The sequence below is a fragment of the Cydia fagiglandana genome, chromosome 5 (genome assembly GCF_963556715.1).
Source record: "Cydia fagiglandana chromosome 5, ilCydFagi1.1, whole genome shotgun sequence".
NCBI classification, from domain to species: Eukaryota; Metazoa; Arthropoda; class Insecta; order Lepidoptera; family Tortricidae; genus Cydia; species Cydia fagiglandana.
In genome coordinates, this window is record NC_085936.1 from 1763815 (window position 1) to 1790690 (window position 26876).

Consider the following 26876-nt stretch of genomic DNA (forward strand, 5'->3'; position numbering starts at 1 on the left):
CATCATCAGGTCAATTATTTAAAACTGGACTTTTAAGTATATTAAGCAATAAAGCTCAATGTTCTAATCTTGTACGGGCTGAAATACGAGGATCTCACAGTTACATTCTAACTTTATATCACTCCAATATAATTCAATAAAGCTATATTATCTTGATGAAATCGCTAATAAAAGTGAACTCTAGATACTGGTGAATATTTAAAACTCAAAATATCATGACCATATATTTAGATGCGAGGTCTGCAAGGTCCGGAGTGCAACCCGTTGTTTTTTTTTTGAGGTACGGAACCGTAAAAACAAAATAATAAAAAGGCTCTTTAAAGTTCTAAGCTGTAGCGTTTAAAATACACATTAATGATGTATATTGAGTGTTTTATCAGCATGATACCATGCTGATGCATGAAAACACTCAATATACCCTCAGTTCCATCTTTAGAATGGAATTAAGATTCATGATGTTATAAACACCACGATTACCTTCAATATATTGAGAGCACCATCTCTAACATTTACTAAGAAACACCTCGATCCACTTTTCTTGCTAACTCATCCTTCACAAATTGTTCTAAGAAAACAGGCTTTTCGTGATCAACTGATCAGACTTTCGGTTAAATGTCTGTCTTATCAGAGGGCCTACCGCGAACACCGAAGTTCGCAATTCTTTCTCTGTCACTCAAATTATGCCTAAATTGGAGTAAAAGAAGCCAGCAATTGGCGAACTTCGGTGTTCGCGGTAGACCCTCAGGCTTTTCGTGACCAGACTTTTAGTTTAATGTCTGTCTTATCTGGAATATCTGCGTCTTTAGGAGACTAGGTCAAACAACGTTAATTATTCAGATCGTGGGGTGAATAGGTAACTAACTATTGAACGACTCACTGCGACTTTGGTTGTGACTAGAGTGGGCCCAATATGGTCGACTTTGCCGAATACGAATCACTTTTCCTCGCGTTGTCCCGGCATTTTGCCACGGCTCGAAAGTCGCACGCTCTTACTTAGGCCACCAGCGCTTTGGCCGAATATTCGGTTGGGCTAAAACTGCCTAAAACGCTGAAAACAAGTTCATTCAGGTCCGCGGTCTGCACTCATAACGTGATTTTGACCACTCTCCTCTCGACCTCCTCCTCTCGGTAAATATTCGGCAGTTCGAACCGAACTATTCGGCTGAATATGAACATTGAAAAAAATATGCGGAATATCGAATAATTGTCGAATATTCGACCCATCTCTAGTTGTGACTCTTGGACAGCATAGTGAGGTAGAGATAGAAAGTTCGACTTCGCTTGTCACGCGACGATTAAATAATTTAACCTCCTGTAACCCAGACGCTGTTGTTATGCTGTTGGATTTGGAACCTTTTGTTAATTAAATTAAGTTCAGAATAGATTGTGGAATATTTCTGCTACCCGCTAATTCTGGCTGAACCGGCTAATTCTGGCTTGCGGATTGCTACACCGAGTAAGGCGCTGTACGTATCGCGCCTGCACTATACCGCCACGGCTGCTGAAGTGGTGGAGTATGTACACCAGAAGACCGGCTACACGCTGAGGGTGTTCCAGCTTCGATCGCGCCACTACGTGCACTTCAACTCTTTTGTGGTGCGCGTGCCGCGACCGCTGCAGGCACAGAACACCGCCTCTAGAAACCTAATATTGGCCATTTTGTTCCCGACGCAAATCACCAAACTGTGAGGTGCGGGAGGGGTGCTCACGGCGTTGCGATTGGTCGTTTCAAACATGGCGCGCTGATACGTGTAAGCGTAGGGATGGGACATGTTCATTACAGTTAGTGGGTACTGCTATTAGTGATACCGAAATTTATTGTGGTAAAATTGTTACCAATTTAGTATACTTAGAGTAAACTTACTTAATAATTATATTGAATAATTTAATATTTCATTAAGTAATTTAACAAAGTACCTGAAAATTTTACTTAACATATTAGATAGGGCATTTTTGTTTAAAGTACCCAGAACTTGAATTTTAAAGTTTAGAAATTTTATATTATTTCCACTCAGAATCGCAATCTCTTTCGATACGAGAATAAAAGTGTCGCCAAAATATCATAATTTTTTTTTTGTCCCTTTTATTAAGGTCATAGAAGATTGTATTGAAAACATATTCAAATGGACCAATAACATATGCCTATTACAAATCAACTCCGAGTTCTCTCGCACTTCTTTGAAGTTCATCACCAGGTCCATCTCGTGACATGAGACCTAACTGCTCACCTAGAGGATTCTAAAAAACCCATACAACATATGTCTATCACAAACCAACACCGAGTTCCCTCGCACTTCTTTGAAGTTCATCATCAGGTCAATCTCGTGACATGAGACCTAACTGCTCACCTAGAGGATTCTAAAAAACCCATACAACATATGTCTATCACAAACCAACACAGAGTTCCCTCGCACTTCTTTGAAGTTCATCATCAGGTCAATCTCGTGACATGAGACCTAACTGCTCACCTAGAGGATTCTAAAAAACCCATACAATATATGTCTATTACAAACCAACACCGAGTTCCCTCGCACTTCTTTGAAGTTCATCATCAGGTCAATCTCGTGACGTGAGACCTAACTGCTCACCTAGAGGATTCTAAAAAACCCATACAACATATGTCTATTACAAACCAACACCGAGTTCCCTCGCACGTCTTTCATCATCAGGTCCATCTTATAACATGCGGCTCCGCTGGCCTAGAGGATACTAAAAACATATTACCTACATATTATGTCTAAAATGGTACAATACGGCATGCATGACGAAGCACGAAGTTTCCGCAACTGACGAAACCATCATCGTCACATCACTAGTCGATAGGGAAAGGGATAGCACATTGCATTTTCAAGTTGACGAAAAGGGACGGACTACTGCGCCTCTACTTAGTGACCAGTATAAAATGAACCCCGCGGACAAGAAACATTATTCAATGAAATAATGAATTTTACTTTCCAGTGGGATGTTATTCCATCTGTTTTGTAAGTAGAAGTCTTAGATGACTTGCCACACCATTTTATGCTGCAATATCCCATGATTTCCGAATAAATTCAATAGTTTACGATTTATTTTCTGAGACTCGTGCACACTGCTAACAGGTCGTAATCTTGGGCGGAACTGATCGGAGTGGCGCGCGAGCAATCTTATATTTGACCTATACACCATACGTGCGGTGACCGCGAGTCGTCCTATAAGCTCGGTCTATAGGGGTTGGTCTGTGGCTGCAGGAGACCATCGAGTGCGCCGACTTCTGGCCGAAAGGTGTCGTGTTTCGGAGGTTCCGGGGCAAACTGCCGAATCCGACACAAGAGCAGCCGACACAACGGAGCCACGCCGTTTTGTCGTCTAAATAGTGTTTAGTTTTAAGTTTATAAAATACATATGTATGTTAGTCTGTAAGGTATTTGTAATATGGGCCTTGTTGCCTGAATTAAATATCTAAATAAATAAATAAAAATATTTACAAAATATTGTACCGGAGATCTCTTTTTTTGTACTTTATGTAAGTTTCTTTTATATATTATAGCGATACGCACATTAGTGGCTCTTCAATATAATTCTGTTCTTCACAAATTTCTAAAGCCTGATAAATTTTCAACCTTAGCAAGAAAGTGGGGCGCGAAATGGACGAACAGAAACTGACTAGACGAACGGGTAATAGGACGAACTGAGCAATTGACGAACCATGATAATGACGAACTGAGAAATGGACGAATGGAGACCGACTAGACGAACGGAGAATCGGACAATGGTGCAGAATTGGCGCTTATATGCGTTAGATTAGTTATTTCAACTTTTTATGACACACCCCCCCTTTGAAAAACATTCTGTGATCCTCCTAGCATCCGCTGATTATTGTAACCTAAGTACATATATAGTTTTAATGCAATAAGCTAAGGGGCTGTCCATAAATTACGTCATCGATTCAACCCCCCCCCCTACAATCATCCAAAAATCATGCTTGAAATGACGTAATTTATGAATAGCCCCTAACATGGAGCTACTCGTACCTAATCAGATAGTGCAGTCGTATGGGAGCTATAGGAACTATTCGATGTACAGATGTAAGTAGTGCATAATAATATTAATAATTTTCCATCGTATTTCACGGAAATGTACGAACGTGTCTTACTATTTCAGTCAGTCTCGATACAAAAAGTACTGAGGTTGACCGAAGAAGTATGACGATAAGTTTTTGGCAAAAATTACATTTTTGGTACATGCTTTTATCGCTGACTGTACTTTTCTTACGATAGACAACTAATACTCATCGAGACAATTCTAAAAACCCCTACTAGGGTGGTTCAAAGAACATTTTTTTTTATTTTCCGACGGGCCACCCCCTTATTTTGTTACACTTATTATGCTGATAAAATACACCAAGTTTCGTAATTTTATCTCAACTACAAGGGGGTGCTCAACCACTTTGAAAATTTTGTATGTTGTATGAAAACCAAAAAAAACAAGTATTTATTATTCAAAATTTTATTTAAGTATCTGTTTTCACATTATTTGCACATGTGATTTATAAGTTTTTAAGTAGAAAAACATTTTTATTTCAATTTTTTATAATTTTTCAAAAGTAAGATTTTTTGAATTTCACCTAAAAAAATCATAAAAAATAGAAATAAAAATGGTTTTTCAACAAATAACTTTTAAATCACACTTTCAAATAATGTGAAAACTATTACTTACATAAAACTCAAAAAAATAATAACTTAATTTTTTTGGATTTCATACAACTTTGAAAAATTTCAAAGTGTTTGAGCACCCCCTTGTAGTTGAGATAAGATTACAAAACTTGGCATATTTAGTCAATAAAACAAGTGTAACAAAATGGGAGGGTGCCGCTTCTTCTAGCTAGAGTTTGAATTTTTCCCATACAAACGTGAACCACCCTACCCCTAACACAATTAGGTTGCGTTGTTTCGTCACAGAGTTTCTATGGCCACCTCCTTTTTCCATCATCAGATCAGCTCGATGGTACCATAATATTGCATTGTCATCCGATTTATACATGCATGCAAAATTTCAGCTCAATCGAAAACCGGGAAGTGGATCAAATTTAACTTGCAAGATTTGAGATTACAGACAGACAGACAGACAGCCAGACAACGGTCAGGTGAAAGTAAATAAAAGCTTGTAATAAATACGAACGTTTCTGAGAAAATACGAGGGACAACAATTACCTGCTTAATGACGTTAACTGTCGATGATAAGTGACAAAATGATAGGCCCTTGAACGTGCTCGACCCTACGGCAATTCAATTTTATCGTGCAAAAATAACATCCATTGGGGTAGCTCGGATAATCAATCTTAGGGGCGGGTATGCGGTAACGTTGACCTTCGGAAAACACTTCCAGACAGTTACCTGTTACCTGAGTCCGGAGACTCCATTTTGTTTTACAAGATTACAACACTTGTCTAGAGGCATCTTGATTCGGTCAAATTGTGTTTTTTGAAAAACTAATTATAGCCAGCATTCTATGAATGTAGTATGATACCTTTGGGTATGGTGCTTTACGCACACTAGCGTCCCTCCCCCTCCCTCTGACGCAATCCCCCCTTTTAGCTTGAAATATGTCCCGGTTTACGGTTTTTTTTTTATTTTTGAGAAAAGTATTAGAGTTAGGAAAAAATTGTCAAGGCAAGAAATGTTCCCTATTAAATATACTTTTCTCAAAAACAAAAAAAACCGTAAACCGGGACATATTTCAAGCTAAAAGGGGGGGTTGCGTCAGGGGGAGGGGGAGGGACGCTAGTGTGCGTAAAGCACCATACCCAAAGGTATCATACTACATTCATTGAATGCTGGCTATAATTTGTTTTTCTTGCCCATACATTAGAACATAATTTAACCGAATCATCTGTACCGTAGTGTTTTCATTCAATAGCGTGACGTGACGTACGTGTTGGTCGTGACGCACGTGATCCAAATTCTATAGAATTTGGATTTCTTCGACAGATTAGAGTAATATTATATTCTATGTCACTGACTATGCCGTGTAGAGACACGTAAAACGTTTCACTGAGTTGAAAAGATTTGATTCATCATATCTTTCGCTCACGGTAATATATATCACTCATTTCGCTCACTTCGCTCAGTGGATCTGTAGACTATATTGTTCAAGAGTGAGTAGAGGGATATGTCAATCAATCAGGTACAGACAGCCATAAATGCGACCAAGATGGCGAATCACGCGATACGATCCTGCCATGTTTTCCCGACACCCTCTGAATTCTTCCGAACCGCCCCGAAACCTATTCGGATCGGATCATGGGATGAAAGAGATAAGTGAGTTTGTATCTTTCCGTAACATCAAAATATAGCGTTATTTTTAGAACGCTATCTGATGCAGACGTTCAGGATTGATTACGGAAATTGCGGCAGACATTTTAGAGATATCAATCATCGCGGGTCCCTTTCAGAATCTAGGCTATATTAAAACTTATCCCTACTGATCCTTAATAATATTATAAATAGGAAAGTAACTATGTTTTGGAGATGGATTGAGTACTCCGGAGGAGTATCGCAGCGTACTACGTAGGCGAACAACACGCGAACGCGCGAACACGCGAACGCAGGGTGAATCAATTCTTTGATGCCTATCGGCGCGATTCGGGAAATGGTTTAGAGATTCACTAGATATGAAATAGTAAAGATATGTGACGTTCCATAGCAAAAGGTACCATGGCGGCTGGCGCTTACGTCGCATAGCGCCGCAATCATATTGGAGTGGCGTTAATAATAGCGTAAGCGCCAACCGCCATAAGGTACCTTTCTTCATACCGTCCTGGCCGGTTTCAACTGGTACCTTTACCTCTGGGACGTCACATATCTTTACTATTTCATATCTAGTGGATCTCTAAACCATTTCCCGAATCGCGCCGTATGTGTCCTACGTGTGCGATCTCGTTGCGAACGCGAACGCGCCGCGCCGCGTCTCGTTCGCGAGTTGTTCGCTTACGTATTAAGACGCAACATATGCCCCTTCCGGGGTACTTATGTTAGGTAGTATATTCGTAGGAAAGTATTTGTTACGGATATCGTCAAGATTATTAATTTTCTGTAATGTTGCGAAATTCTATTAGAGTTAGACCAAGAAAAGTCTGCAACGATTTTGATAGTATACGCAGTGCAAGTGTTATTTATACGTCGTCATTTCATAGAAGTTTGACGTTTTAAATATCACTTGCACTGCATGTGCTATAAAAATCGTTGCAGACTTGTCTTGGTCTTAACTCTACTATTAGCAGCGAAGCGAACCATGGCATAATATGTTTATACAGTGTATAGATAGGTAGAATCTTGGTGAAACAAATTCAAAATATTGTACCTAACACCTACTTCAATAGCCCAATATTCAATGCAATAAATCATTCATTCATTCATTCATTCACTCTACAGTCTACACTTATCATACTTCTTAACGAACATAGCCGGAATACACTTATTAAGACTCAATGACAAAGCAAATTTACTTAAAACGAAAATGGCCTACTTAAATTTATTAAATCAAAATTGATGTAAAAGGAAAGCGACCTAAATGCAGACAAAAAAAAATGGATCATCCCTAATAAGGTTTTACTTGACAGAGACATGAAAGCTATCTTCAATAAAGATACATAAAAAAGATACATGTAACTTTGACATTCAAAACTGAACTCTACTGCCATGAGACTTAGATCCATTTTAATTTGTCTTGATATAGAGATATGTCCTTTCGGTATAGCCAGGTAGTGACCTCTTGCTATTATTTGGCCTGTTTACACAAAAAAGCGTATATTATTTGTCAACGGTATCACTTACATCGTTATATAATGGTTTCGTTTGATAAATCACAGTTTTAATCCGATACTAGGATGGGTCACGAAGCTATAGTACTCTATTTCTATAAAAATATACTCAGTATATTTCTATAAAAATATACTCAGTATATTTCTATAAAAATATACTCAGTATATTTTTTTAGGGTTCCGTACCCAAAGGGTAAAACGGGACCCTATTACTAAGACTTCGCTGTCCGTCCGTCCGTCCGTCTGTCACCAAGCTGTATCTCACGAACCGTGATAGCTAGACAGTTGAAATTTTCACAGATGGTGTATTTCTGTTGCCGCTATAACAACAAATACTAAAAACAGAATAAAATAAAGATTTAAATGGGGCTCCCATACAACAAACGTGATTTTTGACCAAAGTTAAGCAACGTCGGGAGGGGTCAGTACTTGGATGGGTGACCGTTTTTTTTTGCTTTTTTTTTTTTGCATTGTGGTACGGAACCCTTCGTGCGCGAGTCCGACTCGCACTTGCCCGGTTTCTATAAAAATATTCTCAGTATATTTTTATAGAAATTTGACGTTTTTGCTCACATTTTGTGAAGTAAGCTTGGTGCGACTCTCATCAACAGGACTCCTATAAATTTAGTGCAATTTTTATTCGATAGTGTGACGAGTGTTCGCACTTTGCGTTATGTCTATATCTATTTTTGTATGGGATTTTGAAGCGCCAAGCGGGACGTTTTCGAAACTCAAAATCCCATACAAAATGAGACTTAACGCAAACGCGTACGTCACGTCACGCAATGGAGTTTTTACACTGGGGGAACTGAGCTGCCGAAGCTATTGGGATGTTGACACGCGTATTCGGGAAACGAGATAATCACAAGATGTAGAAACGATATAGAGATCAACTAGATTTACATTAGATATCGACTAGATGTGACTTGGATATCTAAGTCATTACTTGTCGATATCGTTCAAGAGGACCTCCAGAATCGCGGAAACGTCAAATTTGACATATCTATCTTACAAATATCTTCAAATTATCCATATCGTAACTTGTTGAGGTCTAGTAGAGATCTATTTCATTTTCCGAATCGAGCCGTGACTGTTTAAATAATTACAGTCCATGAAAGAAAGCACTAGAATACTATTAGAATTATTTTGGGTGTAGATAGATAGATAGATTTTTATCGTACGGAGCGGGCGCGCGGGTTGACGAAAAATATTTAGTAGGTATGAGCAACGCTAAGAGCCATCCCACAGGTCATCACTAGCGTCTCCTGAGCGTCGGCGTCTAGCACATTCAGCGCCAAGAACCCGACTGTCGGGTGCACTGTTAGTAGCGACTACGCGCTCCATACGACGAGGACATGGCTACGCGCTACGAGCGTAATCCGAAGCATTAACTGGCAATGAATGTTCTAGTCAACCCTATGGCTGCTGCTCGACGCAAAGTTGGTGCAACTGCGCAGCGACGCCATTTTCCATAACGCTGACTCAGGGATGCCAACTTAGTGGTTTTACCACTAAATTTAGGGAGAAATAAACCAGCTAGGGGTTTTTTAGGGGCTAAATATTTTTAGTGGTTTTTTTTAGAGTAGAAAAGTGCGGCAAATTTGAAAAAATGTAGGCGCGAAGGGATATCGTCTCATAGAAAATTTGAATTTCGCGCGTTTTTCTACTGACAAGATTTTCTTGACCATCTATGTATAACGTTCATATGTATGATCTTTTTATTTTTGTAATCATTTATTGTCAGATTGTGCAATGTCAGTATACAGATGTTACAATATTATTTGATTAGAGAGTGTCACAATCAAGCGGTTAAAATATCGAACCGGTTGAAAATCATAATAATGTTCTAAATTTGGAAAATCTATAATAATTTCTTTTATTTTTTATTTGGTGGGTTTTCCAAAATAATAGTACAGTTTTAGGGGTTTTAAAGTTGAGCTCAGGGGTAAAAAAAAATTGGAGTTGGCAACCCTGCGCTGACTAAACGCCGACGCTCAAACGGCTCAAAAGATGCTAGTGTGGGGTGGCTCTGGCGCGCATGTTGCGACGGATTTTACCTACAATCGCACCCGCAGGCGTGCGACACCGCTCCGTGCACCCGCGCCAGGTAACGGACGCCCTTTGATGAAGTATTTAAGACTCGCTGTCACACCACATATTACGCCATTTATTTAAGTTAAGACGTCGGCAACCTTTTAGCAGCCAAGGGCCACATAGTAGTAGTTAACGAAGATGACGCGGGCCGCACTTTGGTAATATTTGTGACTTTAGCAGGCATTGTCGTTCGTCAGTATTACATACAAAATAGCCAGGGAGGCTCGCGGGCCGCAAGCGAAAGGTTGGCGGGCCGCATGCGGCCCGCGGGCCGCTGGTTGCCGACCGCTGGTTTATATCGTTCGTTCATAAAACAAAAACCCAGTGTTGCCAACTCGGATTTTGAAAAAATGCTAGACTAATGTCTAGATTATGCCAAAATTATGCCAAAGATTTTTGAAACACCTATCCTAAAAAAATGCTAAAATATCACTTGAAATTAGACACTTAAAACACATCCTTTTTTCAAATTTACCGCCTTTTTCTACTGACAAGATCTGCTTGACCAACTTGATATAGTCCGTTGACGTCCATCCGTCAACAAAAGTCAAAATTCATATGAAAATATGAACCACATAAGGCGATGGCGCATATTTTTGCTGCCAAGTTGGTGCGAACTTGGCTTAGACTAAATTATGCTAAAAAATATGCCAGATTGTAAATGGAATATTTTGGTGCCAAAGCAAGTGAAAATATGCCAGATCTGGCATCATTTATGCCAAGTTGGCAACACTGCAAAAACCTACGCTATACGTTTCAATTTGTGGTTGTATTAAAAATACACGCTGTCCATGTTTCATATACACGTTCTCTGACGCTTAAGCGATGAAATACACACAAGTTTCAAAGAAACAAGACGAACACAACTCTATCTACACACGATTTTCCATCTCTCTCACACTTCAAATATCAAAGCGTTGAGCGAGGGAGACGTTCAAATGTTTCGCAAACAATCCTCCATAATGGAAATATTGTTCTGGTTCTAATACAGATGTTCGATATTATGTGTCTCTGCTATTTTCGATCTTATTGGCGAGGGATAAAGTCTATTTTGGGTTAAAAGGGAAAATTCGTTAGCAGGAAATTGCGGACTAGCTGGGATTGTTACATACAGCAGTAACACAATATAACGTGAGTTCGTACCTAGATATATTATATCTACAATAAAGAGAAATGTGACAATATGATTTCTAGTTTTTAACTGACTTCATAAAGGTGCCGTATTAGCCTTACCGACTGCCTTAGCAGTGTCAAACTGACATATTCGCTAACGTCTGCGTAACTTACATTCTATTCTCTCGCTTTTTATGCAATGAACTAAAGTGGAAGTGTGCAGAATGAAGAATTAGTCAACACCCGGCAATCCATCATGGCAATTTGAAAAGTCTAAGGATGGAATCGCATCTGTCAGCAACGACCCGCATTTTATATATGAGAAATTACTCGTTAGTATGAAGATGCGTATGAATGCTTTCACCTTCCCGCATGTGAATTCAGATTAGGCGACACTGGCGTAATAACATTTAGACGATGCGAGTTTCATTACATTGCGGTTTTTGACCGGTCGGTTCAATTGCTCGTTACTACGAAGATGCCCCGCATGCGTACGCGTCTTCATACTAAGGGGTCATCCATTAATTACATCACACGTTTAGGGGGAGGGAGGGGGTCAAGAAAATGTGACATATTGTGACGTGGGGGAGGGGGGAGACACAAACTTTGTGACGTCACTTTAACTTCATCAGGAACCGAAAATTTATTTAAATTATTTTATTCGCTGTACATTTAAATAACAAGTTTTTAAAACGATAATCGTTTTAATTCGTTTAATTTTCTTACCTAAGCAGTTTTGGGTTATAAAATTACTAATATTTATATCGTCAAAAATATTTTGATTAATTATTAATAATACTTAGGTACTTACTTAATTCGATTTGGCGATTTCGTAGAAAAAATGTGACGTCACACTAGGGGGGAGGAGTTTGCCAAATGTGACCAAGTGTGACAAGGAGGGGGGGAGGGGTCAAAAAACCTAGAAATTCGTGTGACGTAATTAATGGATGACCCCTAACGAGCAAATTCTCATATATAAAATGCGGTTCGATGCTGACAGATGTGATTCCACCCTAAACCGAAAAGCGTCATGCTCTATCTACGAGCACACTTTTGACATTGACGAAATCATGATATTTAAAAGAAGAAGACATTTTGTTTCACTCTAAGAGTCCATTTTCTTTTATTACAATTATTATGGCTGAAGACGGCGCGCGAATTCGCATGCGATTTTAGTTACATTGCGGACTGTTGGCTACGTCTAATTCAACCGACCGGTCAAAAACCGCAATGTAATGAAACACATGCGAGTTCTCGCATCGTCTAAATATTATGCCAGTGTCGCCTAAAGGCCGAGCCACACTGTCTTGCGTGTGCGTGACAAGCGCTAAAATGTTGGAGCCGCACACGCACACGTCACGCAAGCGGTGTGCCGTCTCTCATAAGGACCTGTACACTACAACTCCGCACGCGCACGTGCACGTCACGCACACGCAGCCGGTGTGCACAGGCCTTAAATGTTATTACGCCAGTGTCGCCTAATCTGAATTCGACCGACGATACGATTAGCCATTCATAAATATAAATTAAATCACAAAAGCGTCTGATGGCTAGGTTGACCCGAAAATCGGTCGTGACAATGAACCATCCGGATCGATCTGTCTGGAAAACCCAACGCCCCAATATATAAAGAAACTCGCTTATTCATAAAACTTTACGGGCCCGATTTAGTTAAATTATGTTTTACCCTTTTCTTACAAATACATAAGTCAAAATGACAGATAAAGACAAACGATTATTAGCTAATTGAGGCTTGACCGCGTCTTTAAATAAGGGCGAAAGTGATTACGAATATTACGATTGGATCTCTAATGGCTCCTCGTCACGATGGGCCAACGCCGGCCACTCCAAGGGACGCAGCCATGCGGTGCGGTAGAATGAGATAGCAATATCACTTGCTCCCTCTAACGCATAAATGCGTCCATTGGAGTGGCCGGCGTTGGCCCATCGTGTAGAGGAGCCATAAGAGCATTTTCACGTTGTCACTTGGAGAGAGATAGTTGCTGTACAGCCGTACTTAACCTCTATTTATTAGGCTACAAAGACGATTTTGCCATGTAGCCTCGGGCCGTAAGATGGATTTGCTTAACACATTCACTGCTAAGCTACGGCCCGGCCGTAGCGCTACGTTTAAGCCGATAACTTGGGTTGCCCGGATTCTAGCTTCAATCAGGCCGTCAATCTGCCGTATTCGAACTTCAAGATATTCACAAGAGACGACACGTACTACATCCATTCTAGATACGTTATAGTTTAGATATCAACTAGTTCTTTTTTGCAGCGCAATTCGGGCAATCAATGTCACTTTTACGTTAGATAGAGTAAGATATCTATTAGATGTGAATTGGATCTCTAAGTCATATCCCGTGGAAATCGTTTAAAAGTATCTCCAGAATCGCGCAAATTTCAAATTTGACAGGTTACATCTTAAACATATCGTTATCGTATCTTGGTGATGTCTAAAAGATATCTAATAGATGTCTATTTCAAAATCCACATCGGGCCCAATGTCGATGTCCTGAACGATTTGTGCATTGATGCATCGCTAATAATGCTGTTTCAATTGAAATGTCACCTTTACTAACATTCTTACGGCTTTACGACTTTGCGCGACCGGTGACTGTGGCGGCGGCCACCATAAGTTGGAGCGAGACACAGCGATCGGACCTTTCGTTCCTACCTATGGTTGCCGCCGCCGCCGCCGCCGGTCGCGCAAAGTCGTGGCCGAGCCGTTACAGAATCTATACAGTAATAGGATGTACATAAGAAGCCGTTAAGGCCCACTTGCACCATCCCACTAACCCGGGGTTAAGCGGTTAACTCGTTAATTTAGTGTCAAATTGTACTGGTAAACATGGCAACTCCAGGTTTAACCGGTTAACCCCGGGTTAGTGGAATGGTGCAAGTGGGCCTAAGAAGCTTAGAGCAATTCTTACGACTTTGCAAGTCGGGTAAGTGGCTTTCAATATCCACGGTGGCTTAGCGATTTAATTAATAAGTAGTATAAGGTTTATAGGAGAAATTGTGAAATTCAATGTAATTAAATTACATGAAATTTCGGTTTTTCCGACTTTGAAAATAATGACGTTCTTGATATAGGCCCGTCCTAGCCTCCTAAGGCCATACAAATGAAAAATCCAAAATTTTCCACTGATATTTGAACCTATAATGGGAATGGAGTTCGAGTGAATGAAACAAAACAATTGCAACTCTATTCTTATTTTATTGTAATATCAAACGGTTGCGCCATCTACCCGAGTATTCGGTTTTATTACAAGAAACAAAGAACAAGGATCAAAGTGAAATGGCGTTCTAAAAGTTTTAATCCTGTGTCAAAAGATGGCAGTAAATTTACTGTGACTACAAATTTACAATTCTCTTTGGCGTAAGTATTGACCAACCAATTTAGGGCCCTAAATGGCTCAACAATCGCGGACGGAGCTACGGGCCCGATTCGGATTGTGAAATAGACATCTATTAGATATCTTTTAGACATCACCAGGATACGATAACGATATGTTTAAGATCTCACCTGACAAATTTGACATTTGCGCGATTCTGGAGATACTCTTGAACGATTTCCACAGGATATGACAGAGATTCAATTCACATCTAATAGATATCTTATTCTATCTAACGTAAAAGTGACATTGGTTGCCCGAATGGCGCTGCAAAAGAGAACTAGTTGATATCTAAACTATAACGTATGGATCTAGTACGTGTCGTCTCTTGTGAATATCTTGAAGTTCGAATACGGCAGTACATCTCTACCAAAGATATTCTCTTTGTCGCTACGCAAGCCTAGAGGAAACGTCAAAACTAAGCAACTAAATAATTATTCAGACTAATAAATTATTCAGACAGGTTATTATTTGGATCGGTGAATAACCGAAGTAGCATGAAACATCCTTAAATCGGAGGGCCTTTCAAGGAATTCTACTCAGAATTTCCTTACAAAACTTAGACAATAACATTTCCTCTTCCAGCAATTCCAGGAACGGAATTAGAAATTAAAAATCTAAACTTAATTTGATATTATAGATTTAGTGAATTTCTTAAGAATTTGTACAATTCATTTACATGAGTATTAGGAGTAGTACTTCTAGTACGTCTACTGGCGTCACCCGAGTGTCGGCGTCTAGTCAACTCTATGGGCCACCCCACATTTAGCGTCTTTCGAGCGTCGGCGTCTACAACTCTATGGCCGCTGCTCGACGCAACGTCGACGCAACTGCGCAGCGACGTCATTTTCCATAGCGCTGACCAGACGCCGACGCTCAAAAGACGTTAGATGTGGGGGGGCCCTTAGAAGTAGTACTTCTACTGGCGTCACCCGAGTGTCGGCGTCTAGTCAACTCTATGGGCCACCCCACATTTAGCGTCTTTCGAGCGTCGGCGTCTACAACTCTATGGCCGCTGCTCGACGCAACGTCGACGCAACTGCGCAGCGACGTCATTTTCCATAGCGCTGACCAGACGCCGACGCTCAAAAGACAGATGTGGGTGGGCCCTTAGAAGTAGTACTTCTACTGGCGTCACCCGAGTGTCGGCGTCTAGTCAACTCTGTGGCTGCTGCTGGACGCGACGTCGGCGCAACTGCGCCACGACGCCATTTTCTAATCGCTCCTCTACACGATGGGCCAACGTCGGCCACTCCAATAAGGGACGCAGCCATGCAGTAGAATGAGATAGCAATATCACTTGCTCCCTCTAACGCATAAATGCGTCCCTTGGAATTGCCGGCGTTGGCCCATCGTGTAGAGGAGCCATAAAGCGCAGACTAGTCGCTGCCGACACTCTAAAGACGCTAGTCTGTCCGATTCTAATTTTAAGATACGTCAATTAATATACCTACCTAGAAACGATATGGATTAGATGTGTCAGTGTCAAAAGTGGCGTTTTTGTTCGAAGAAACGTCACATTTGACACTGATATATCTAATATCGTTTCTAGATATTTTAACTGACGTCACAGAATAAATAATAGTACTAGGTACAGAAGACTCACTCTCTAACAAAACGCGTCCGTTACGATCAGCACAGATATGGCCGCTAGGTGGCGACAGCGCCACGCGCGGCTTATGGCTTTCCCCAAAATTGGTGTGGAACGGATGTACCTTTAGCTACCTGTAGCAAAGCGACGAAATCGCGGAGTGAACCACGCCTGCTGACGTATCTTAAAGTTAAATCGGGCCGAGTATGGGGTGGCTGTTAAGATAATATTTTAAAGTTGGAATCTTCCTCCGGCGAAATACAAACCACCTCCAGACAGTAATGTATTCAACCATCCGTATACATATTTAATTATTGGTCGCATTGTTACTTGTGAATTAATAAATCCCTACTAATATTATAAATATTTTGGGCTACAGTGTTGTCTGCTATCTCTTTCAGTTCAGAGGCCTACCGCGAAGCACGTTCGACGTGTTGCCTCCCTGTCACACACACGTACGGATTTACAAGTGCGACAGAGAGGCAACACGTCAAAAGTGGCTCGCGGTAGGGTTCAGCGCCATCTACTTCAGCTGTCAATCTTGAGGATAGGATTTTTTCTTAGAATATACATCGACTACAATCAATAACTCTTTGCCATTAAGTAAATTATTGCTCGGCATGATTGATTTATAAATGCATGACAAATTGCAGCTAAAATTAGACCAAAAAAATTATGCAGCTATTTTGATAGCCCACGCAGTGCAAGTGTTATTAATACGTCATAATTTCATAGAAGTTGGACGTTTAATATAACACTTGCCCTGCATGGGCTATCAAAATCTCTGCAGACTTTTCTTGGTCTAAATGTAGCACTAACGATCATGGAGCAAAGCGTCGGCGACGGACGGACAGACAGACGAACATGGCGATAGAAGGGTTCCTAGTTGACTATAAGGAACCCTAAAAACTATGTAAACCAAATACGATAGAAGGCATCACAATGCTACGTCAACTTTGCTATCGCTCGCTTATCAATACTAAACTATTTTAACGAACGTTGACGTTAACAGTTATGTTAACATTAAGTATGTTATATTACGTGTAACACGTGTTGAATGGCTTGAGTTTAATTTAATTAGTGGTTTTAATTAGCGATTGTGTACGATTGCCCGCACGCGAGCGTTTTATTAAAATAATAGCTACATCGATAGCGTTTATGTTTTTCATAATTATAATTTAACACTTCTGGAGTTACACCAGTTACAGTTACAGTTAGACGAAAGTCTTTAATCAATGTGTGTTACCAGTGATGACTTAGGTACGGCTCCGAAACGTGGTCTTTCACTATCGGCCTCATCTCAAAACTCAAAGTCGCTCAACGAGCTATGGAGAGGGCTATGCTCGGAGTTTCTCTACGTGATCGAATCAGGAATGAGGAGATCCGTAGACGAACTAAAGTCACCGACAAAGCCCACCGGATTAGCAAGTTAAAGTGGCAATGGGCAGGCCACATTGCACGCAGAGAAGATGGCCGATGGGGTCGAAAAGTGCTCGAGTGGATACCACGGACTAGCAAGGACCATATAGGCCAATTCGAGAGTTAGTTATTCGATCTGTATCCGATATGATACTGATCTATCAGTGTCAAAAGTGACATTTCTTCAACAAAATACGTTACTTTTGGTACTGACAGATTAAGTAAAATATCTAAACATAAGTATGTCGAAAAACTAAAACTCGAATTGGTATGTCAGTCAACTACTTTTGACTCTGGGGCAGTAACTCAAAAGGCTTTAGTTACCCTTTACAAAGTTAATCTTTTCCCTACATAAGTTACTAAAACCTTCCATTCATAAAATCCCTCCATTATACCTAAGTGTATGATGCATTGCGCTATTTAACTGCAATGCAGTTTACACTACCAAACTTAATTTCAACTTTAAATGTAAAGGGCTAAGGTGCAGAATCGTTTGCGGTTAAGGTAAATTTGTAGTAATTTAGGGCGAAAATAGATGACGTGACGTAGGTTATTATGAGTCGAGTCTTGTAAGTGTTGTTTGATAAAAGAAAAGTTACAATTTGGACGCTATGCAGTCAGATTTAAAGTTGTTTTTTCAGTGGAATAAATAGCCCGTTATATAAAGGTGATGCTTACTCGACATACATTATGACTGCTGACCGATAAATATTATAGACCCATTGGAAGCATAGACGAATTAAACTCTACTGGCATTACCTATTCATAAAGTCTTTATCTGTCATTTTGACTTATGTTTTGTAAGAAAGGGACAAAATATAATTTAACTAAATCAGACCCGTAAAGTTTTTTAAATAAGGGGGTACATATACCATACCGGGTGTGGCCTGTAACACGAGCAAATAATTAAAACATAGATTGTACTCCTCAAACGGTGACACTTTTGTTCAGCAACTTTTAAAAATTATGAAGTATTTAGACTCCCTATTTTTCATACAAAATAAATATTATCTTCAATGGACGCCATCGCCACGCCATATCATTGTGATTGACGTTGGCCTTAAACATAACAAAATTGGCAATACATTGCGTTTTAGAATAAACTTTATTAAAGTGTATTAAAAATCAAACCACAAGTTATTTTTAAAAGTCGCTGAACAAATGTTGGTCAGTATGAGGAGTACAGCCTACAGTTAAATTTTTTGCTCATGTTACAGGCCACACCCGGTATGCTGGAAAATATCGTGAGGAACTCGAGTTCAACAAGGTCTAGGCGCAACAGATATATCGGTGCGGCCAATGTACTCAAAAATATCTGAATACTTACTCCTCTATTGTCAGGGCGTTAGAGTGCATATTCAGATATTAATGAGCATCTTAATAATAATATCTTTGACTTGACCCTTCTGTATGAAAATCACGGTTGTTTTTGGCTACGCGACAGCGTGATAAAACGGTGTCTGTCACTTTCTATCTCGCTGTGTTAAAAAGTGACAGTTAAGTACCTATTCTTTTTTATCATGTGGATAAAACTACCCATCCACCCATAATACGCCGCGCCGGTTGCTGGGCTGCAAGTTCTATCGGCTCGATTCGGGAAAAGAATAAGAGATGCACTAGATATGAAATAGTAAAGATATGTGATGTTGCACGGCAAAAAGTACCTTATGGCGGCAGGCGCCGCGATTCGGGAAATTAATTAGAGATTCACTAGATATAAAAATAGTAAAGTTATGTGACGTTCCACTCCACGCCAAAAGGTACCTTATGGCGGCTGGCGCTTACGTCGCATAGCGCCGCAATAATATTGGAGCGACGTTAATAATCGTAAACATAGCTTTACTATATCGTACCTATATAGTTAATTTCTAATTCACTTTCTGAATCGCGCCGTATGTCTGTCTTTATTCTTAAAATAAACCTAAGGTACCTACTTGCGCCTAATAAGGCCCACTTTTAATTTATTTTTTTCATTTTTGATATGAACTTGCAATTTTGTCTATGGTACTAACCAAACATGGGCGAGAAATTTAAACTCATTTACACTTATAAAAGTATGAAATTTGAAATTGAGCAAGCTTTAAAACTGGGCCTTATTAGGTGCAAGTACCTTAGTGATACATGGTAAAGATCAACATAACATGCACAAAGTGCAAATATACAAAGACAATAAGGTGTATCTCGTTTATACTTATTTTTGGCACTATGTCCGCTTCTCTGTTGGCTGTGATTTGTATGACGTAGACACTTCCGCGGTACTTCTCCAGTCGGACGCTCCAGATTCCAGCAAAATTATATTCACACCTATTTACCCATTCATTTTCCATCCTCAATGTTGAATTCCTATTCAGCTTCATCAATCTAAATAAGTGTAACGTCATAATGAATCAAAATTTTCCTCAAATGAGTGGTTACTTGATTAATTTGTCGTTCCTAATAACAAAGTTATTTCAGTAAACAAAATGTTGGATTCCGTGAACAGGGGATTATTAATTATTGAGACGAGTCTATTGTAATTTTATGGAGCAGAATCGAGAGGGACAAAATTAAACGGAGGAAATATTATTTTGCAAGCGCTTGATATTTTTTGATGATCCTGGCCCCAGGTTTCATGACGGTGATAGGTGTGAAAGTTATAAAATGTTACTGTTGCTGACGTCACAATCATCTATGGGCTACGGTTTCCGCTTACCATTGGGCGGGCCGTATTCCTGTTTGCCACCATCATTTTATTATTGAAAAAAACTTTATTACATCGGCAAAAAACAGGTAATTCTCTTGCGAAGTTTATGACGATGATGATGACAATTGTCACAAGCACGTTATCTTTTCGCGTATTAGCAAAGTAATATTTTGCTTTTAATTCATCATTTAAGTGACGATTAGCGTTTTCTATCAATGATCTAGACCCCAGTTATCCAGAGCTGTTTTCAGACCAAATATGACTTTCATTCGTCCTTGATATCTTGTCAGCGTCTCGGGTCGACGGCCTGTAATATAAGAGCGGTTACAAGCTGAACAAGCTCCGTGCTCCGCCTGTCTGCAATACGGTCACATCTCAAAATGTATTATTGGATATTCAATCGTAATTAAAAATAATAAAGTTGAGTTTCCTTTAAACATTTTGGTGCCCAAGTGGCCGTATTGAGTGTGTTGTCGTGTAAGTAGACACGTGGCTTAGCGGTTTCTGTTATAATGTTTTTTTTTAGGGTTCGTACCCAAAGGGTAAAACGGGACCCTATTACTAAGACTTCGCTGTCCGTCTGTCCGTCCGTCTGTCCGTCTGTCTGTCACCAGGCTGTATCTCACGAACCGTGATAGCTAGACAGTTGAAATTTTCACAGATGATGTATTTCTGTTGCCGCTATAACAACAAATACTAAAAACAGAATAAAATAAAGATTTAAATGGGGCTCCCATACAGCAAACGTGATTTTTGACCAAAGTTAAGCAACGTCGGGCGTGGTCAGTACTTGGATGGGTGACCGTTTTATTTTTGCATTTTTTTCCTTTTTTTTTGCTTTATGGTACGGAACCCTTCGTGCGCGAGTCCGACTCGCACTTGCCCGGTTTTATATAACCTATTATACTCGTACAACCTCGGGTAATACATTGGGTTGATATGCACGTTTTGAACATGTGTTACTATGTAGTAAATCATAATTTTACCGGGTCTCGTGGATTAATTTTGTTGATTTTATTTCCGACGTTTCGACGCAGGTCGTGGTCGCGGATCATTGATTTAATCAGTGACTTGTGATTATGCCGTATAAAAGGAACAGGAAAAGGAACAGGAAAAAAACTTACTGCATAAAAAAAATGTGTAGGAATATCCTATAACATTTATTTATTTATTACACGTATAATAAATACGAAGGCTCCTACGCATACCCTGGACGGCTATGAGAACCAACAAGTCTATCCTAGAGGAGCTGAAGATCACCACGCGGCTCTCTACAAAATGTCAAGAACGTGCACTCAGCTTCTTTGGTCATATCATGCGGTCTAAAAAGCACGACCTAGAAAGGCAAATTATCTTGGGCCAAATAGAGGGCAAGCGAGCGCGAGGAAAAGCACCCACGAGATGGTCTAATGTTGTGAAGAGAGTGGTTGGCGGCAACATGCAGTGCGTGACCCATATGGCTTATGATCGCACACTGTGGAGACGTAGCATACATGGTCGCGATCCTCAGCAATGAGGGACCGAGGAAGAAGAAGAAGATAATAAATACAGCACATACAAGTAACTATTGCAGTAATTCCGTGAACACATCGCACAGAATAGCCGGATTAAATCACAACCGAAATTAGCTTTAAAACCGGCCCCGCGGGACATCTCGTGCAAATGATATTATTGTTAACAGTTTGATTAAATTTTCGTATACTGAAACGACATTATCATGGACGTCTGACCTATTCATTATTGAGTGCCTTTATTACGCAAACAAGCATAGGTACAGCACCTGCAATAATATGTTACTCTTCGAAGGCCGCAAAAATATGTGGCACGCTCTTACAGCTCTACATATAAAATCGTTTCAGATATTCTTGCGGCCTTCGTTATGTAACATATTATTGCAGGTGACTGTACATCATGCAGATGGTAAGCGGTTACAAGGGGGCCTAGCCAAGACGACAATCGACAAACGAAAACAAATATCGGGATGACGGATCACGTGACTATTTTCATACATTATTTAAGTTCGATTGGTGTTTTATCAACGGTTGCTATCTTGTCTAGGCCCCCAATGTTACGAGAATTTTTAAAAAGCTTGATTAACACGTTTTTTGAAGATTTCCTTATTGAAGTTGTTACAAAACACCTATGCCGTGGCAAAAAGCCGGGATAACGCAAAGAAAGTGATATTATAGGATTAATCAATAGTAATGTTTTTAAGTTTTTGAAAGTTGGGCATACTAATTTATTTATATAAATATTACAGGCACATAAGGTGGTGGTACTAATAGTGCTCGACATGCTAATGCCCAATAAATGACACCCTGCTGTCACCTCTATTGATCTTAATAAGTTTCAAGATGACATGTACTGGGACTGCGTCGAGCACCAGTACCGCCACCTTAGTAAGAATCATAGCCACGCGGGGTCCGTTTTGTCTAAGTACATTGTATTTCGTGTGGGCCATCGGGATAATCATTAAATAATAAGACAACGTCGTAGTTGGCGAAGGCTATTTTTAGCCGCCCTTCGCTTTCTTGGGCCTTATTCTCGAGTATCGGAAAATAGATAAAATTCTCTATCTTCTGTGTGTCTCTATCAGTGGTATTATCAGTACCTAATCATTTACCCGTAGGTATTGGTACCCTTTGTCGAAAATGTAGAATTTTCTATATTCCAGGCTAAAAGCTAAAAAGCCGTATCAAAATAAGATCATAACCATAACGAATTGTTAAATCAGTAGGGCTAATATGGTCGGCTCTTTATCATTTGTCACCATGCCTGTCACGCTCCAACAAATATGTAAGTGCGAGAGTGACGCATGGCATGACAGGTGATAAAGATGCAACCATGATACCGCTGCTGAATGGCTTTAAAGGAGCCCGATTCAGATGTTACAACTAGTTACAGTTTTGACATTATTTTGAAATCTTGCAGATTGTGCGAGCGAGATGTATAGAAAGTAAATTACGTGGACGTTGGCGTACTTTGCCTCTACCATCAGTTGGCAGAGTATTTTTCACTTACTTTCAGTGAATAAACGTGCCGTGAGTCACGTTTTACGTTTCTTTACGGTCTTATGTACCTAACTTTACTCCACTCCAAACGATGCTGTCCCGAAGAGTTATATCGGAGTTTTATACAGCGCCTCTAGGACTCACTTAAAGAACTAAATAACAAAATTGACACATTTTCTCACGTCTACGTAATTTACTATCTATGCATCTCGCTCTCGCATATTAGTGCAAGTGAGATGCACAGAAAGTAATGTTACATATACTGATGGTAGCCGTGAATATGGAGGGTAGAGGTACTTGTCAGTTTTAAGTCAAAACAATTCTACACAACGTCAAAACTTTTGACACTGTCAGTGACTCGGACGTGTAAAGGTCATACGACCTTTGACCGGTTTTTGATACCAAAAGCATGGTATCAATCGATCTCTTTAGATACCTATAGGTATTCAATATTATGATGATACCGTAAAATGGGGTGAGTAGGGTAAAAACTGAAATTCAAAGCTCGAAAACTTTTTATTTTTACATATGAAATCTGAATGGTGTATATAATGAGTGTTCCCGACTTTTGTATTTTAGTTTTTATTTTATTTTGGTTAGTTCCATTTCATAACTTTGACGATAAAGAGGAAAACCCACCTCACCCCGTAGTGCCTCGTATTTGGGGTTTGAGAGGGGTTTTCATACACAGGTGATTTTGGAAGATTGTTGGATCGATTTTTTTTTAGTATGCGTATTAGGTACTATAGCTCCATTTTAAATTGGAATACATTATTTTTGTAGCAGTAGCCTTAAAATCTCTTCTCACCCCCCTCTCAAACCTTCTCTCCCCATTCATAACCCACCTCTCCCCGCGAGACCCACTCACCCCGTTTTACGGTACCAAAAGCATGATATCAATCGACCTCTTTAGATACGTATTCAATATTGTGATGGTAATGATGGTATACGGCAATATGACCTCAATCTCGTTTCTTCGTGTAATAAAGCGTGAGGTGGTGTTGGTGGGGGTGGATAGCCCCCCGTTCATAATTTACGATATTAATCACACTCCCCAAACAGACTGTAATAGGCTTTTACATTATTTAAGATGGCACTCTGTCATATAAGATACTGTCAAGGTCTTTTTTGTGCCAACCATTGTATAATTTTGTTGTAATTCGTGGATGAGCGTTTTCTAAAATAAATATCGAAAACCTGATCCTTTCAAATCTGGACATTGTTGGGCTCATTCTACTCAGAATCGACAGCATTATCCATCCTTCCATTAAAAAAAGATGTCCCGAAATGTCCATTCCATTACATCACGTTTTATTATGAGAAGATTTTTCATTTGTGTGGACGTGACGTAGTGGAATGTACAATTTTCATATGCTAGTGATTCTGAGTTGAAAGAACCCAAAAACACCAGGATCTGTGAGAATCGGGTTTTCAATATTTATTTTAGAAAACGCCCGGATAATGTCGTTTGTTATGCATTAAGTTAATTCTAATTGTACTACTAAATCTAACATTATCTTGTATAGCTGTTTATTATCCCTAAAATGAATAAAATAAAATAAATAATACAGAGAAATAAATATTATGTGAATATTATATTATTTTGGTAATGGGAGGATCGCTTTGTGGTCTGTGGAAAGGAGTAGTTCTGTACTTGTACTAGTTAGAATATTTGCTTAGATGCCCTAGATAAAACAACATACTTCACTTACATAACCATCAATGGAGTTTAGTTCTAACAGTAAACTATTGAAAGAAAGAAGAAAGAAAGAAAGAAAATACATTTATTTACGTCATCCAACCAGTTAAATTACAAATTTTATATCGAGACATAGACGTTAAATAGGACCCCCCCCCCCCTACTCAGCGTAATGCTACAACGGTAAGCCGCAGCGCTGATTTTCGGTGGGGACCTAACTTATCACTAACTTAACACTAATAAGGAGAAAATTAAAATTGACAACACATACAGGAGAAAATAAATATAACTGAACTAGAAGATAACAAACGTAACAATTGAAGCATACCGCCATAAAACATAACATAGACATGAGGATATAGTAAGAAAAAGTCAAGAGTAAAGAAGAAGTTAATTGTTTAAATTGGCTTAGTGCGAGAAAGAAAGAAATAAGGGTAGTTGATGGTATTAATGTTGCCGCTAAATATTTTGGGTGTAATATAATAGTATACGCGCGGTACTTATGTTTGAAACTATTGATACTCGTATTAATTTACTGTGATATCAACCTACAACAAAATGCATACAGTTAGACCAAGCTAAGTTGGCAGCAATTATGATAGGCCAGGGGGTGCAACAGTTACTTTAAACGTCATAATCTCATAGAAGTTTGACGTTTAAAGTAACACTTGCACCGTCTGCCAACATAGCTTGGTTTAACTAGCTAAGTAGCTACAACTAAATTTTGTTTTATTTGTTTGGTTTTCTTTTACATAGTACTTATGTTAATTAGGAGGTTATTGTGGTGGGTTCTACACCAAATAGCATTAGCAATCATGTTTTATTGTTATATCTATTGCACTACTTAGTTGTCATTTCAAAGATTAATACTTATACAAAAAAAAAATCATTTATTTCAGACCTTGGTCCATACACTTACATCGAAAAAACTAACTACAAACTAACTAAATTTAACTTAAAATAAAGTTTTGTTGAAATATGAACTAATTAAGATACATAGTGTTTGACAGGAGCCAAGCATATACACCGGTAATAACTACATACACTCATGTGTATGTATAAGTTTGGAGAGTTTATTTGTACATTGGAGAATGAGTAAATATTATTATCAAAAAATTCGTTTCTTGTAAAAAATAATACAAATAAATAATTATTTTAAATAAATGTAAAAATATACGAATAAAAAAGTATACGAATTTGATTTAGGTATTTATATATTAGGTATTGCATGCTACATTAAAATGTAGAATTTATGAAAATGTTGATGTAACGAGAGGCGGATGGCAAAAAATGGTTGTTTTGCGTATCACAAATAGTAGATAGGTTTAGGTATGTATTTACATCTTTTTTAACTAAGTAATTTGGATTAACCTTTCATTTCTACTCGTATGTGTGTGGTGGTCAAAAATCGTGGGTTCAAATCTCAGTTATAAAGAGCAGAAAAATCGTTCTCGAAAAAAAGCAAAAAGATGACTAAAAATTCGGTCAGGGTCCTTATGTAGAGATAAAATTGAATTGTTTAGCTTTACATTGGATTTTCAATTCAAAACGTGTTTACACAAGTACCTACTTCAGCTTCAACGCGAAGTGGTGGGGTTTCGTAACGAAGGGTAGCTACAGCTAACTAACTACATATAACAACTATGATAGTACCACTTACCTAACTCCTATGCTTTTACGTAACAATTATCCTCACATCACTCTAAAACCACTAATCATTTAACAATAAAGCACAATCGAAACATTCTAAAAAAAAACAATATTCCGAATCCAAAATTTATTCACTTCACACTTCGAGCACACTGGCACAAAAAGGTTTTTTGACGCGCGTTCCTTTTTTGAAATTTAAAAATGTATATTTTAGTTGCAGAGACGTGCAAAGCGTCCGGGGCGGCGGACAGGCGCTCCGCGCAGACGCGGTGGTGACACCCCTATCGATGGGGCCCACTACAGGTGCGAGTGTATATATTTTTTTAATAACTAGACCAGGGTTTTCTCCTATAGGTATTATTAGACCATTATTTTTAGATTTTGACGTTTCTTTTCATGCATGTGCGCGTTTTTGTA

General features: G+C 39.2%; 1 protein-coding gene across 2 annotated transcripts in view; it reads right to left on the reverse strand.

The window, feature by feature from the left end:
- LOC134664298 (uncharacterized) overlaps positions 1 to 26876 on the reverse strand; it is a 184378-nt gene extending 157502 nt beyond the window's left edge. For both annotated transcript variants that reach the window (XM_063520863.1, XM_063520862.1), the window contains exon 1: positions 26470 to 26876. The gene's annotated coding sequence lies outside the window, so the exon portion shown is untranslated. The remainder of the gene's footprint in view (positions 1 to 26469) is intronic.